Raw genomic sequence first — 15,735 nt, 5'->3', positions numbered from 1 at the left:
GTTAATATAAAATAGCAATACGTTTATTCTGTCGTAAAGAACTTTTATAAAAATTCATTAAATAGAAACCGCCTCGTTACTTCATAAAGAAAGGCAGGTGAAAAGAATTAAAAAATAGATAAAGTCAAAGAAAATTTAAATGTAAGTAAAAAGTATAAATAAAATATATAGTTGAAATTCTCCTAATTACATAACATATTTTTTAATGTAGTTATTCTAAATATTTATGATTTTTTTTAAAAATTATATTCTCTTAAATTTAAATATCTATAAATTATATCATCGTAAATTTAAATGTCTATAAACAACTGTAAAATTTCTAATGTCATTATGAACCTAAATTATTATTTTGTTTCAGTAATTAGCGTTTAAGGTTGATGTTTCCTAATGATTAAGTATGAACAAATTGCTAAAAATCAGGGATTCTAAATTTAACTTAACTTCTCTTTATAAAAGAATATGTAGATAAAAAAAGTGTCGATATATGCCTTCATTTTTCTTAATAGTTAAAACTGAACTTTTTAAAATAAAGTATTTATCGTGTCATTTTCACCAACTAGCAAAACATTTTTATAAGTTTAAAATGGTATTTTTTTAATATAATAACCAAGAAAGTTTTTTTTGAACTATGTTTATGAACGGAAATAATGTGTTAATTACGTAAAGTTTGAAGGCTAATAACCAGAAAAAGTCTAACTTATTTTTACAAAGAGAAAGATGCAAAGTTATCATATCTTTGCTTGCGATCTCCGAGATCTGTGGACACAGTGACGTCATAAGGAGGGAAATCGTCGCTTCAGCTCTAAGAGCGGAGTGAACTAGCCCTTGTATTCTCTTTAGCCCTGGGATAACCTAGCAAAATTTCCCCCCGTTATCTGGATACCAGATACATGGTTCTCTACTGTATCTACAATTTTAGTAAAAAACATGTTTTAAAAACATGCATTTCAAAAATGTTTGTAAAGAAAAAACTTGTTACTTTGGATGACGTTATAGTTTCCATGGTACTCCATATTTTGATATGTTTGTTATTATTTATAACACCTATGAAAACTGTTTCAATCTAAAAAGCGATGTTGCACAAACAAATGAACAAAGATAAATCCAAGCAATTGCGAATTGTCTAAAAGCTGTGATTAATTTATTAAGAAAGAACAGCAAAATGTAAAATATACAGAATCTTCCAGAATATAGCACATTTTTTTAAAATCAAAAGCTGCATTTGGATTGCCTTTTTACAAATTAAAAATGTTAGAAAGTATTAAAAACAGATCACACATAAAAAATAGTAGAGTGAACAATTTATGCTTAACTCACAAGCTATTAAATAAATGTGCAATAAAAATTTAGTATTTTGTGTTACAGTTTATAAAAGTATTATTTGACACATATTTTATAGCTAAAAATAATAAATTGCTTACTATTTTAAAAGACCTAATACAGAATTCAATTTAACTTCAGAGAAAATATTCTCATAATCCAAATGCACAATTCTAAAAAATAATGCACACGGCTATACGATGTGTTAGTTAAAAAAACACTCGAGAATAATAACTGCAGATAAAAAAAAAGAGACAATGCCAATAAAATCTTTAAAGTATTGAAAATTTAAAGTTATATGCATCATTATCGATATAAAATCATTATCTGTTACACATTCTATGATAGCATTATGCATCATTATGAAAAACATACATAAAACATCTTCAACTCACTCTCTTGGGTTTAAATAATTCTTGACATTTTATAGAATTTCAAACATAAGACTGTTTATGGGTAATCACCTTCAAACCTTTCGAAAAAATTCAGATCTTTACCAAAAATAAATCAAAATCCAAGTTTAAGTCATACTTCAAAAAAAATAAATAAATAAATAAATAAAAATTCATTTTCTAGGTCTTCAATTTTTCTAGGTCAATAACTTCTTTTTCAGGCTGATTTGAAATCTGAATTTTAACCCAGTTCCCTGTAACTTTTAGCAAAATACAATACTTCAGAGCAGTTAGTAAGATAACTTAAGAAAAATACTGAGTGATTTCACACAGTTATACTTTTCTCCATTTAAAAATAAGCTGGATCTTTAAAAACATATTGATGAAAATACTTAACAGAAAAAAATATTCATTGATTTAAAATCATAAGATCTTAACTATTTTAATTGTAATATTGATATTTTTAAACAAAAATATAGATAAGACATTTCATCAAAATGTTTAATTAAGTTTCAATTAACAGCAAAATAAGAATTTAATTAAGAATTAGAATTTAATCAACAAACCAAAGCAATCTGCAAAACGATCAAAGAATTTCACCTCTACATATTTTGTACAGTTGAAACATTTTATTTGTAAATATCGTTTGATTTTTAAACATAAATTATTTAAACAAGTCTCTACTTGTTAGGTTAAATTTCTTAAAAATATAATGAGAATTTGAAAATGGTGTTTACTATTATAATGGATTCTTTCTATCCAAAAACAACATAGAAGGAGAAAACATATGAAAAATAATTATAAATATAGAACTAATTGAATGTTTCAGTTTTATAACATGCATATTGTTTAAAATCAGCTATACATTGTGCTAACTGAGCAAGCAAGGTTAACACTCAAATCTGGCAGGAAAAACAAAATTCCCTGTGTTTTCTGTGTACATATTATACACAATATATTAAGAAGCAACACAACAATTACTGTGCTCTTGTGTGAGCTATTTTGGGCTATTACACTAGTGTTAATTGCTAAAAAACTTAAGAAAAAAAAAGAACAGATGAACATAGTTAAATAATGCTATAAGAAATTTAAATAGTTTAGTATAGCTAAAATATCATCCTTAAATATCTCATAGATCACTTTTAAATGGTTGAAAATTTTCAAAAGACAAAAATAAGAAACAAAATTCCGAGTTTGTAAAAAATAAAATAAAAAAACACCTGCATTTCCCCCATTAATTTAGATGATTTTTAAATTCCCTGTATTTTCCAGGCTTTCCTTATTTTCATGGAGTCGCAATCCTGGCAAGGTAACAAAACAAAAACAAACAACAACAAAAAAGAAATTATGTTAAAAAGGAAGGGAAAAAAAGAAATAAACTAAATAAAAAGATGACAAATATGCTTTAGGGTCATGTCAGCTCAAGAAAGCAAATATTCTGAAAGGTAAGTTATGAAGATAATTTCAATCACAAGTCACTAAAAAGTAATAACTTATTAAAAGTAGTAGTTAACATATATCATATAGTATTTCACACCATTGGAGAAAAAAAGATACTTACCACTCCTTTATTTAAATTTCTGTTGATTTCACAAAATGCATGAAGTGGATTTTCATTCTAAAAAATAATTTAATTTTTAATAATTTTTTTAATGTTAAACATACAAATTTAGGGGGAAAAATAAAAAATTTATCCTTTTACAACATTAATGTTCTCATGGCATTAAAACATAAATAATTCAAATTTACTTCAATTTAAATTATAGAAATTCTGATAAAATGTACTAATTTCAATTTATAATTATACACACATTAATATTCACAACATGGTTTCTTAGTATGTTTTTTTAATACAGGTTGAGTCTAAATGGTTTGGTGGATGGTATAGAAATAAAGTAAAGCAACATAACATAAGATGCAGGATTACATCCGTGGGGAATGGCTAAAAGCAAAGATTAGATTAGCCTGACAGGAGTGGTTGACCTGCTGGTTCGAGAAATCTAACATAAAATTGAAATTAACAGTGAATAAATATGAAAACATTTATTGGTTAACAGCCTTAGAAAATGTAGATTATGCAATGTTGGTCCAGGTGCACCAAAATGATGTCTAATAATAGAAAAATTGTTTTTAATTGGTTTAAATGTTTACAGGAAGGGAAATAAACCATGCTAGGATTATGACAAAGGAAATTCGATTTGGCAATAAACATGTGTGGCATACCATTATATATAAAGCATATGTGACAATCATTAATATCAAGTATTAGCGACTGATGCTGTTGAACGACTGTCTATGAGAAGATTCAGAATTAACAATGGCAGTTCATTTACAAAGATTTTGGTAAGCAAAGGATCTGTCCCAATTTTATCCAACACAAGGAAAGAGGTGTGGCATCAGTGCCTCAATCAAACCAAAAAGAGGTACACGCAGACCCATTATAGCAACTTAATCAAATATTTTATTTTAAATTTATAACCGTTGACGAATAGCCAACCCAATTTTTAGGTTTACGGCTACTAATATTCAACTAAGTATCATTGTAATTTTGTACCCAGTCCAGAAGACAAGGGGACCAGGATTGGGAGAAATTTGCCTTCGTGGAGGACTTTTAGATGAAACTAACCCGCATTTGCGTTACATGGGCAGGATAGCCATAAAAACCTCTCATGGTTAACCTGACGACAAAGGGAATCTAACCAATGATCTGGCTACCACTAAGGATATTTTACGTCGGTACTATGGTTGGTGTTAGCCGGGTGCAGAATTCGCATTGACCAGCTGTTGCTGAGATTCGAATACAGTTCACCTGATTGGAAGGCGAACACTCTATCCCCTGAGCCACCATGACTCTTAATCAAAGACTATCATTAGTGCTGAGTGGGTAATTGGTGTTGCTTTTTAAGGTTGCTTGTTATTTTGTTTTCATGTTTCTTTTACTAGCTTAATGCCTTCATTCATCTAACTTTGTAGGCATTCCTTGTAGATTACTTACACTTTGATAAAGCAAAATCATATGCAATTTCACTATATTCTCACCGTTTAAGATATTTTTACTAATTCAACAATACTACTGAAAAATTTTAAATAAAAAGTAAAAGAAAATATAATTGGATGACATTAGTGGGAAAGAATAATAAAATAGACATATTAAAACTATTAAAAGACATAATTTTTAATTTATTGGATTTCGAAAAAGGTTCAAGTATACCCTTTTGGCAGAATTCACTTCTATTAGCATGCACTTTCAATTTTCTATGCAGAAGCTATTATTAACTCAACCTAATACCAAAGAAAATGCTAGATAAATAAATACATCAAATTTTCATTGTTATTATTCATAAAAGAAAATTATGGCAATAGTAGAAAAATGGTCACTCGCCTAATAACAAAAAGATTACATGTACATATTTTCAGATTCACTCACATGCATCTATTAAATCAAAAGTAGATAAATAAAAATTAAAAATACACCATCTAACACTTATTCATTTATTGAGTAAAATAAATTTAATAAACTACATAAAATTAATAAACTACACATTTTATAAACTAATAATAAAAACTGAAAATGAGGCAATGAAATTTAGCATTATGTAAAGCAAAATTTTATAATTATAAAAAATTTAGTAAGCAGGTTAAAAATTAAACATTTACTCTAAATCATTATATTAAATATTAATAAAAAAAAGTTATTAGCAAAGTGAATTTAGATTATTAACTAAAGAGAATATATAACATTCACAATCATGAATTACTATGTTATTTTATGAGAGCAACACAGGATAAAAACACCAAACTAAATTAGTATACCATCTCGTTACAGTCTATTGACCACAATGGTTAGCTGGTCAAGAGATAATTTTTTAACTGTTAAATGTTTTTTTTTAAACTCCCTTCCCCCCCCCCAAAAAAAAAATTCAAATTTTAAGTGTCTCACACTTGAACCAAACCTATAATTTTAAACTACATGTGACATCTTGCTTTGAAAAATTTAAAAGGCTCTAGAACAGACAAATAACTTAAATATTTTAAAAGTTGGCATACTTTTTAAAAATTGCCAATTTACGTCATTTTCCCACCCATATAAAAATTATCCAAACAAATGCCTTACTCTCATATTTTGCAAATTTTATGAGCTAAGGTAATGCAGCATTGGAGTTTTTAAATATTAAAAAATTAGAGCATAAATACTTTTCATTTTTCCAAAACTGTGGCTTTTCTCCATATTGATGCTTTCTTTTATATTCAGAATAAGCATAGATGGAGCTGGTTAAAGATAGGTCAAATTTAACCTAACAGTCAAGAATAACTGTTGCATACTCACAGCAGCAATTTTAAAAAAATTTAAAAAATAAATAATAAAAAAATTGTTATTAGAAAAAAAAAAAAAAAACATTGTGAATGAGCTTTTAAAAATGCAGCCTTAATGTTAGTTTGAAACAGATTTTAGAGGTCTGAACAAACAAACCACCATTATTTTAAAGACCTTTCATGGCGTTACCTTCTAAATTTTTTAAAATAAATCTGCAGGAAAAACTTTTTTTCAACACAATAAAAAGCTATTATTAAAAATTTTTTAGTAATGTGTTTAAACTGATATTGGAAGCTCATTAAAAAGAGACAATAGAAGAAGCAAAGATAAATTACCTTATTTGCTAATATGATACACATATCACTAACAACTAGTTGATTGCAGGGATCATTTTCAGCTGCCCTCCGATATGTAAAAAGTTTTTGAACCACTATTATTTACATTTGCTAAATGACCACCTGGTGTATTTAGGACCACTTCACTGTCAGCCATGACTTTCTCCTTTCCTTCATAAAGTACCCTGAATAAAATTTAAACAAAGTAATACAGCTGTAAACAATATTCAGCAAAGTAATACAGCTGTAAACAATAAACAATCTTTATTTTTTTTAAATTAATAAAATAGAAATTTTGTGAAAAACTGCCCATTGTTTTAATTTCCGTACTTACCACTTTGAACTTTTGCTTCTAGCAACAGCAACTTCTAGTTAAGCAAATTGTCAAGCTATGCAAAGTTGTGTTGCTTCTAAATTGACACAACTTTGCTAAATTGGTCCCTTTAAAACTAGTTGTACGTTGAAATCGGGAATTTCTTTACTTTCACTAAAATAAATAAACTGGTTTTCTGTTAGTTAGTTATTTTAAGCAGTAAAAGAGACGGCAAATCAAAATGGCAATTCAAACAAATATTAATACATACTGATTTAAGGAATGCATCAAGATCAAAAGTTTTATTCATGTATGGAGTAATTCATGATATCAGGGTGAAAAATAAAGAATAAACAAATTCAGAACTTGCAGCTCAATTAATCAACTACACAACCCAATACATCAGCAGTTTCACACAACTTTTCTTCAACCTTTTAACTTAAAAGTTATTTTGATGATTTGGGTACATAAATTATCAAACTTTTCTTTCATTGCAAAAATCAAATGTTAAGTACAAAATCAAATATACTTAGTAGTTAAAAATTAATACAGTAGGGAACCGATTATCCTGAACGGTCGGGACAATCGCTATTCCGGATAACTGATTTTTCCGGTTTTCTGAATTGCTACAAAAAGCCGTTTTTTTTTCATTGTTAAACCCAACTAAAAAGAAAAAAAAATTGGAAATAATCTTAAAAATAAGAAAACATGAAGTAATACACTAATGATGTGGTAGACAATGTTACAGGTTAATGAGAATGCTCTTATTTTATTAGTTTTAGGTTTTGTCCGTGATCTTAATAATCAATCAGTGAGAATTAGTCAAAAGTATAGGCTGAATATGTAACTAGCAATGTTTACAAAAATATGGTATCTTCACATTTTAAGAAATTTTAGACAGTGCAGAAAATTTATCTATTTTTTTTTAGTAAGAAAAAAACTGAGTTGTAAAATAAGATGCAGACGCTATAAACAGTATTGCCTTCAAATACAAGGCTTTTGTTACTAACTAGAATCAGGGTAAAAGAAAAGACTGTAAATAAGTTTTTTTTAAAAGGAGACCAAACTGTAATAACAGGGTGCTCAGCCATATTTTTCAACACAAAATAAGCACCTTTTAAGTACTTTTTAAGCACTCAAAAAATATTTTTAATCACTTTCCAAAAGAAAAATCATAATTAGGATCTGTGTACCAATAAAAAAAATTTCAATTGTTTAAAGTTCTTAATTTATAAACATAAAATCAATAAAATTCAATAACTTTTAAAAAACTTTACATGATTGTGATAAAATAACTAGTTTCTGATAAATATTGCAGAGAAAATTGTGGAAATCAAGCATTTTTTTGTATTTTGCATGAAGATTTAGAATTTAAATTGACACGGCAAGGAAAAAAAATTTCTTTTAAAAGATAGAAAACTAAGCACTTCTTACAAACACAAAAAAAGCACCTTTAAGGGCTTATAATAATACAAAATGCAGCAAGAATATTTCATTACACATGCTTTTAATCCATAACTAATAAACAGAGAGAAATCAACATGCTATTTACATAGATGTGTTCTTTTAAATTCTGGAAGTTAATCAATTGTATTCCAGAAAAGTTCATTAGTTTTCTTTTTTTTAATTATATTATCATTGAAAAAGTGAATGAGTACTTTTAAACATTTCAAAAATGCATTTTTGAATTTACAAAATATTTACAATAGTGAATTTAGATATTTTTTTGCCAATAGTGATATCGTTAAATATCTTCAATGAAATTGAAGATATATAGAGATTATGATATATAGATTTGTTTAAAAATGATTCTTGTGTTTTGAAAACACAATTTTTATTTTTTCACACAAAATACCTATATATAAGTATAATTTAATAATGTAAGTATAATTTAAAAATTTACTTCTGCAGGTTTTATCACCTTTTTTACAAAATTAAAAAAAAAAGGCTGTTCATAAGGCACACTATATGAAATAAAAGGAAACATTCGGAGTAACTACAGGCTTTTCCTTGTTATTTCAAAGTAAACCAAAAATGAGCTTAAAATTCAGACAACATTAAAATTCTAACAGCACTAAGATTTTATATACACTACATACATGCAGACAATTTTCTCTTAGATAGAAGAAACAAAAAATATGCTCACTCTAATAATGTGGTATTTTAAATCTGTAGCCTCAAAAATGCATCTGAATGCTTGATTACTAAAACTCAACTGAATGAAAATGGAATGCAGAATTTGTAGTAATATTTAAAATTTCAAAATTTTTTTGATTTTGTTAAAAAAAATAATTTAAAAGTTTGTAAGACTTGAATATTTTCTATGAGCATAAAAGATTTGCCCAAAAGTTAGGAATCTTCTAATGTTTTCATGAAAGCTGGCAGCTATGCAGTTTAATTTTTTTTTAACCTAGAGTTATTACGAAACATACAATGACTATTACCATACCTACAAACATGGATATCAGAATAGGATTTCTGTTCTTTCCATTCAGCCATTCTTTAGCTGTAAGTGATGGAGTAGGTGCAGCAGTGTCAGGAACAAATCTTCTTGAAATTGCTCAGACTAAATAAAAATAAGTTTTGAATATAATTTATAAAACCAGTTACGATATATTTTTGATACTTAATGAATAAAATCAAGAAATACCAGCAAGACAAGCGACAATTACTATAAGACATCATGACATGAATACACTGCCAGGCAAAAGGTAAAACAGTAACTAGAATCAAAAAAAGAATTCTCTGTTCTAAAGTAGAACTTAAGAAAATTTCCAAGGGTAGTTACGAAGTTAGTTGTAAATATGTTGATTACAATATCTTTTATTCTTTTGTGTTTATAATTTCCCACATGAATGAAAAAGGTAAAAATATCAAAGTTTTTTCATATGACAAAAAAGGAAATACTGTCAAACCTTATTAATGCAAATCACTTAGGGTGAAATATCGCTTTACATGAAATATATGTTTGGTCCCGAGATTCAGCATTAAATTTTTTTTGCATTTTACATAATATTTAACATGAATATTTCTTGCTGATTATCGCTTTACATGAAAGGTCACAACACAGATAAGAAGCATGTGCATAATGTGCCAATTATTCATTTTGAGGAATGCGATTTCTATTATCCACGTTTGTTAGGAGTAGCAGATGGGTAAATAAATAAAATAGTTAAATAAAGTTATTGAAATTTTTAAGCTTATTTTAATTTGTTTGGTACACAAGCGTAGTATATGACATGTATTAACAGTATGTAAAAAATTGTGCTCATAATATATCGGATAAGATGAAATCTGGTTAACATAAATAATTCTGATAGTCCCGCAAATTTTGTGTTAACGAGGTTTGGAAGGAAATTCAAAGTCAGAGGAGAAAAGTTTTTTCGTTATCAGTTCTTAAAATTATTAAATGTTTTCTTTTAAGAAACAAAAGCATCCTTAGTAGTTAATGTGATATTTTTCTAAAGGTATTTCAGCACTTCTACCGTCTAAGCACTACAGCCTGTTGTTGTACATCAACCCATCATTTTTTTCACCTGACATTAATCGAACACTATGAATCTCCATCTGTTTTAGATCTGGGTAACCTTTGTTTCTTTTCACTCTTTTCCTTACTATGCAGTTGGGGAAATTTGGTTTAGTAAAGAGATCAACCTTGTGCTAAACCCCCAAAGTTATCTTTGTACAGTATCTTCCCTCTGACCTGGGTTACTTTGCCTTAGCTACCCTAACATAACGCCTCAGTAACCCCAAAAACATTTTGTAGTGAAATTAAGGCCAAGAAACATGCACAATTTCATTGATTTTATAATATGCAATAAATTAGACATCATATGCATATTTTTTAGTTAAAATTTCTTTTGATTATTATTAAATAAAATAATAAAAATTAATAAATACTCACTAAGTATTATTAATTGAATGGTCTTATCTATGGCTAAAATCGTAAACTAGCAGTTGTTCTGTCATAGTGATAACCTAAGAAAAAGATTCAGAACATTTCTTATGTAAAGTATTTATATACCAGACTATTTTTAAAAAGAAAAAATAAATTATTTTATTCATTTAAATACATTAAAAGTGAATTTTATCGCAAAAGAATTACAAAATATACTATTTTCAATTTTAAAACTTTGTTTAGTCAGATAGTTTTAACAGTGTCCAGATTCTGAAATTCAGAGGTAATCTCAGAGTGATTTCCAGAACTTACAAAAACAAGTGTTTACAAACAACCTAGTTCTATAGATTGAAAAATTTGTATCTTATTACCATTAAATTTTTATAAAATAAAGTTTCAGGGATTGTTAGGCTACTTCATTTTAGTTTAATAATTACAAAGATGATGAATATATACAGTGCACAAAAAAATTAATGGATCGCCTTGAATAACTTTCGATTTAATGATCAGTTCTAGAACTAAACTTAATGGTTTGAGGGGGTGACATCAAATATTGCTAATTAATTAGTGCCAATGACATTTTAAGTTACGAAATTTGATACAAAAATAAACTTTCTCTGAATAAACTTTTAGAAAGATTTGAAATTCGGGCACTTAAAATATAGGAGTAGCAGCAGTCTCGGAAATACGGCCTCAATAGTTTGGACCCTTTAATGTTAATTTTACTTTTAGCGTATTTCGCCACATCTCGAAAAATATTTAAGCAAATTGAAGAATTTTAGTTATAATTATTAACTTAGTTTAGCCAAAGATAATTCCATACAACAAATATTTTTAGTGAAAACTTATTATTTTATTAAGTAGTAAAAATATTGTACGGTATACAATTTTGACATTATTTTAAAAATTGTATTTTTGCCTGGAAAAATAAAAAATTTGAGCAAAATTGATGGAATAATTTCTAGAGAAATTAAATTTTAAAAATAAATCTTCTTCAAAATTTGATTTTTCAGAAACTACTCGAATGATTTCGCTAAAATTTTACATTTAGAAATTTACAACTGCATTCTTTAAAATGATCCAAAAACTTATATACCTTACAATTCAATAGTTTTTTTGACTATTACTATTAAATAAAAAAATTATATATGCATACTAAAGTTATATTATACATGGAATCCTTAAAAAATTTTTTATAATTATAAGCAAAAACTTTTCAATTCACTTAAAAAGTTCTCAGACAGAAGGTGAAATACATAAAAGGTAAAGTTAACATTCAGGGGTTTAAACTTTGGACGGGTCTCTTGACCAGACTATTGGGACTATATTTTCCAGAATATCGCTAGGTCCTATATTCTAGGAGTCAAATTCAAAACCATCAACAAAAAAAGTATGTTCATACAGAGAAAATACATTTATGTGTGTGACTTAAAACATCCTCTGCACTACTTAATCAGCATATTTGAGGTCACCCTCTTGAACCATTAAGATTGAGTCCTAAGAGGTGAAGATCCGATCATATTAAATCAAAAGCTATTCAGGGTTGTCCTTTTTATTTTGCGCACTATACATAAGGTAATTTAATCAAAATCTTTTATATAAAAATTAACTAAAATAAGTCATAAAATAAGGAACATAAAAAGTTTGCTACTTCAAAAAGAAAGAGTTTGCTTTTCTTCTTTACAAAAATTAATGATTAATATCTAATAAAATGTATAAATTAATTTAGGGTAAATAATTTAGTTGAATTCTGAATAGATAATTGTTGGCTGACCACCAAAAATTCAAGAAAGTATGTTTAAATTTTAATAAAAAAAAATCCTATGAAAACAATTTTTTTCTAAATTGGAATGAGAAAAAGCTTTTAGAATTTAATTTAAAATAGACAAATACATAACTTACTTCTGACTCTGCCTGGAGGTATGGATACAGAAGAAGACGTTGACCTACAAGAGGAACTGGTAGAAGAAGGAGGGCTGGGATTAAAACGCTGATCCGTTAGAAGAGAATCAGTGTAGCTCACCTGCCGAGAAACAAAATGTTTTCAAGCAATGAATGCCAGATGCATAAAAATACAATTTGAACAAAAATATAACCTTCAGAACAAGAATACTTTTAAATAAAAAGCATTTTTGGAGAATCACACTATCTTATATTCTTTGGGTTTTATTATTAGCCAGTCAAACATTTATAACAGTAACATTTCCTGTGTCTTGCAAGACAAATTAATTATGAAATTTGACAGCCTTATATCAGCCACCAAAGCTTCATCTAATGCTTGCCACAGCACATATACTGATAAAGAACTGTTATTCATAGACTTCAGAGATAAAATTTAACATGAAATTAATATTTAAATGCAATATAGTGTTTTTCTTTCCTTAAAAAGAGAATAACTTCATGAAACAAGAAAGAAATTGAAGTAGTTATCACGTTGTAAAATAAATAAAATACTACCATAGCAATTAAAAAATAATTCAATGTATTAGTAGTAAACTCCTTTCTTTCTTTTTTTTTACAAATAGATCTGTAAGCTAACAAGTATCACTACTGATGTCATAATGTCATATTAAAAATATTTGAATTGTCAAAATTAAATTCAAAACAATGGGCAATGCTTAACTAGTCAGAAAATTCTATTTTGTTTGCTTATCCCGCTTGAACAGTTCATAATAGAAAGCTATAACACTGACCTTCTTAGTGCTTTAAGTTATAAATATGCCAAATTTCCTTGCTGTTGGTACACAGACTTAGCATGTCTTTTGTTTAACATAGCCTTAGAAAAAGTTATAAGAGATGCTGGCAAAAATACTCTAGGTACTATATTTAATAAATCAGAGCAGATTTTAGCTTACACCGATGATGTAGACATCATCACAAGATCTAGGACTGCACTGATGATAATGTGGAGAAAACAAAATATATGTATTGTGGTATAATGGGAAATACCCCTAAATTGTTTGAAATAGATTCTTTTAAATTTGAATCTGTAAAAAATTTTACTTATCTAGGATCAGAAATAAACTACCATAATGACATTAATCCTGAAATCAGAAAAAGAATAATCGCAGTCAATCGCTGCTTCTATGGTTTAATATCATTGTTGAAATCTCACTTAATGAAAAGAAAGACGAAGATTTCACTTTACTTTATTAGGTATTAATCAAGTCAGTTTTGACTTATGATTCAGAGACATGGACTTTAACAAAAAGGGAAGAAAAGTTATTAGCAACCTTCGAAAGAAAGGTCATACGAACCATCTTTGGCGCTATCCTCAATAACAACAACTGAAGAAAAAGATATAATTTTGAAATATATAAGATCTTTAATAGTGATGATATCATTAAATCTATTAAACTAAGTAGAATGAGATGAGCCAGGCATGTAGTGAGAATGAGCCCAGAATGAACAGCATTAAGAGTCTTTAATGCAACCCCCTCCAATAAAAGGCCAAGAGGAATTCCCAAAATGAGATGGAAAGACTATGTGGATGAAGATTTTACCATCCGTTAAAGTAAGGAACTGGAAATCAATTGCTGGGAGAAGGGCAGAATGGGAAAAATGAGTACTTACATCATATTTACTCCGTTAATCACAAAGCTAAGGAACTAGTAAAACTAGGAGTCTTTATTACTTAGAATTGGAAAAAAGTTTATAGAATCATTCTATCAAAATAAGTGAACATGAAAATATTTAGAGTAAAGCTGTTAATTGTTTCAAAAATTATAGAAAAATGTAGATATTTTAAGTTCAATGTGAGCTTTTGCAGCTATCTTGAATTTACAGAAGAGGTCAGAGTGGTACAAAACTTAAACTATGCTATCTTGACAGGGAGGTGTAGTTTTTGATGAATTTGTTCATGTCCATAGAACCAAAAGTTTAATACTTAATGTGATTTAATGAAGAAAAAAACAATAAAAATTTAAACTAATAAATATTTAAGCATCTGATGCTGCTGTCTGGGCAAGTGAGGTAATGTTTTGTAAGTTAACTTTATTCTAAATTGAACACGATCAAAAGAAAATAAATAATTAAAAATTTTGTTTTTAAATCCGAACCAAGTTTTTGGTGCCAGAACAGAATTTGAAGACATTCAAATAGTCAATGATAAAATAATAATTTCTCTCAAAAGACAAGAGCTTTAAAAGCCTTATATTTTAATTTGCACTTCTCAATGCATAGCTGTCAAGCGAAGTTATGTACTTTTTCATGTGCTTTTTTTTTTTTTTTTTTAAATAATATCAAAAAAGGCAAGACCCAAAAAGCTAGATTTTAAAATTTAGAAGTAATAAGATAATGAGAGAAGAAATAAGTGTGTAAAAAAATACAATTTTACGCATTTGTGTGCTTAAAATTGCTATTAAATAGGTCCTGCATATTGTTTTGTTCTGAATATAATTTTAAAAAAAAGCCAAGAATACAAAACTAAAAGTTTTCATATAAAAACTTTTAAATTACCATTTATTTAAAAAAAATTAATTAATATGCATCAGATATAAAAACAAGTAAAAGTATTGAAGTTTGGAAGTTATAAGGGTTTTTATATGCAAATAGGTTTAACTAAACATATTTACTTTTTATGCACAAGTTTGGATTTAGCAATTTTTACTGTACTATGATCATTTTAAGAACTCAACGAACTTTCCCAGTGTGTGTAGCCAAGCATCTCAAAAATAAGTGAAAAAAGTACTTTTTAAGCACTCAAAAAATATTTTTAAGCCCTACATACATTTACAAAATGTGAAATAATTTTTAAAGACCTTACATGATCCTGATAAAATAACTAGTTTCTAACAAAGAACTCAAAATAATTATCATCATTACTTTTCCTCATATCTCATAAGGATAGATCCCATAGCTTGTCAAGATAGGAACACAAATCCCCAACTTTCTTCCAGTTGGCTTTCTAAGTAATATAAACATGCAGTACCTAGCTATTTTACAATACCTAGACACTTTAATAGATGCAGACATTTTAAAATAGCTGCAACTGTTTGGAAGTTAGATACTTTAACTTTACTGAGCACTACGTATATATACTGTATTAGATTATTTCTTTATATAGAAGCTCCCCTGATTTTGATGTACTTTAATTTAGGACAAAATAAACATATGCCAAACATTTAAATGGTTTAATAATATCTGACTCTTACTAAATAAAA

At 27.5% G+C, this 15,735-nt stretch overlaps 1 long non-coding RNA gene across 3 annotated transcripts in view; it reads right to left on the bottom strand.

Annotated features, from left to right (window-relative positions):
- Positions 1–15,735, bottom strand: part of LOC147816831 (uncharacterized) — a 57,207-nt gene that overhangs the window by 29,717 nt on the left and 11,755 nt on the right. For all 3 annotated transcript variants that reach the window (XR_015429161.1, XR_015429162.1, XR_015429163.1), the window contains exons 4-10: positions 12,476–12,596; positions 10,580–10,653; positions 9,125–9,241; positions 6,697–6,849; positions 6,363–6,547; positions 4,924–4,994; positions 3,274–3,330 (exon numbers count right to left, since the gene is read on the bottom strand). This is a non-coding gene — a long non-coding RNA (uncharacterized LOC147816831). The remainder of the gene's footprint in view (positions 1–3,273; positions 3,331–4,923; positions 4,995–6,362; positions 6,548–6,696; positions 6,850–9,124; positions 9,242–10,579; positions 10,654–12,475; positions 12,597–15,735) is intronic.

This window comes from Parasteatoda tepidariorum, chromosome 1 (genome assembly GCF_982258835.1).
Source record: "Parasteatoda tepidariorum strain Cologne lab strain chromosome 1, Ptep-v5.0, whole genome shotgun sequence".
Taxonomy (NCBI): Eukaryota; Metazoa; Arthropoda; class Arachnida; order Araneae; family Theridiidae; genus Parasteatoda; species Parasteatoda tepidariorum.
This window is presented reverse-complemented; position numbering and strand designations above follow the sequence as displayed.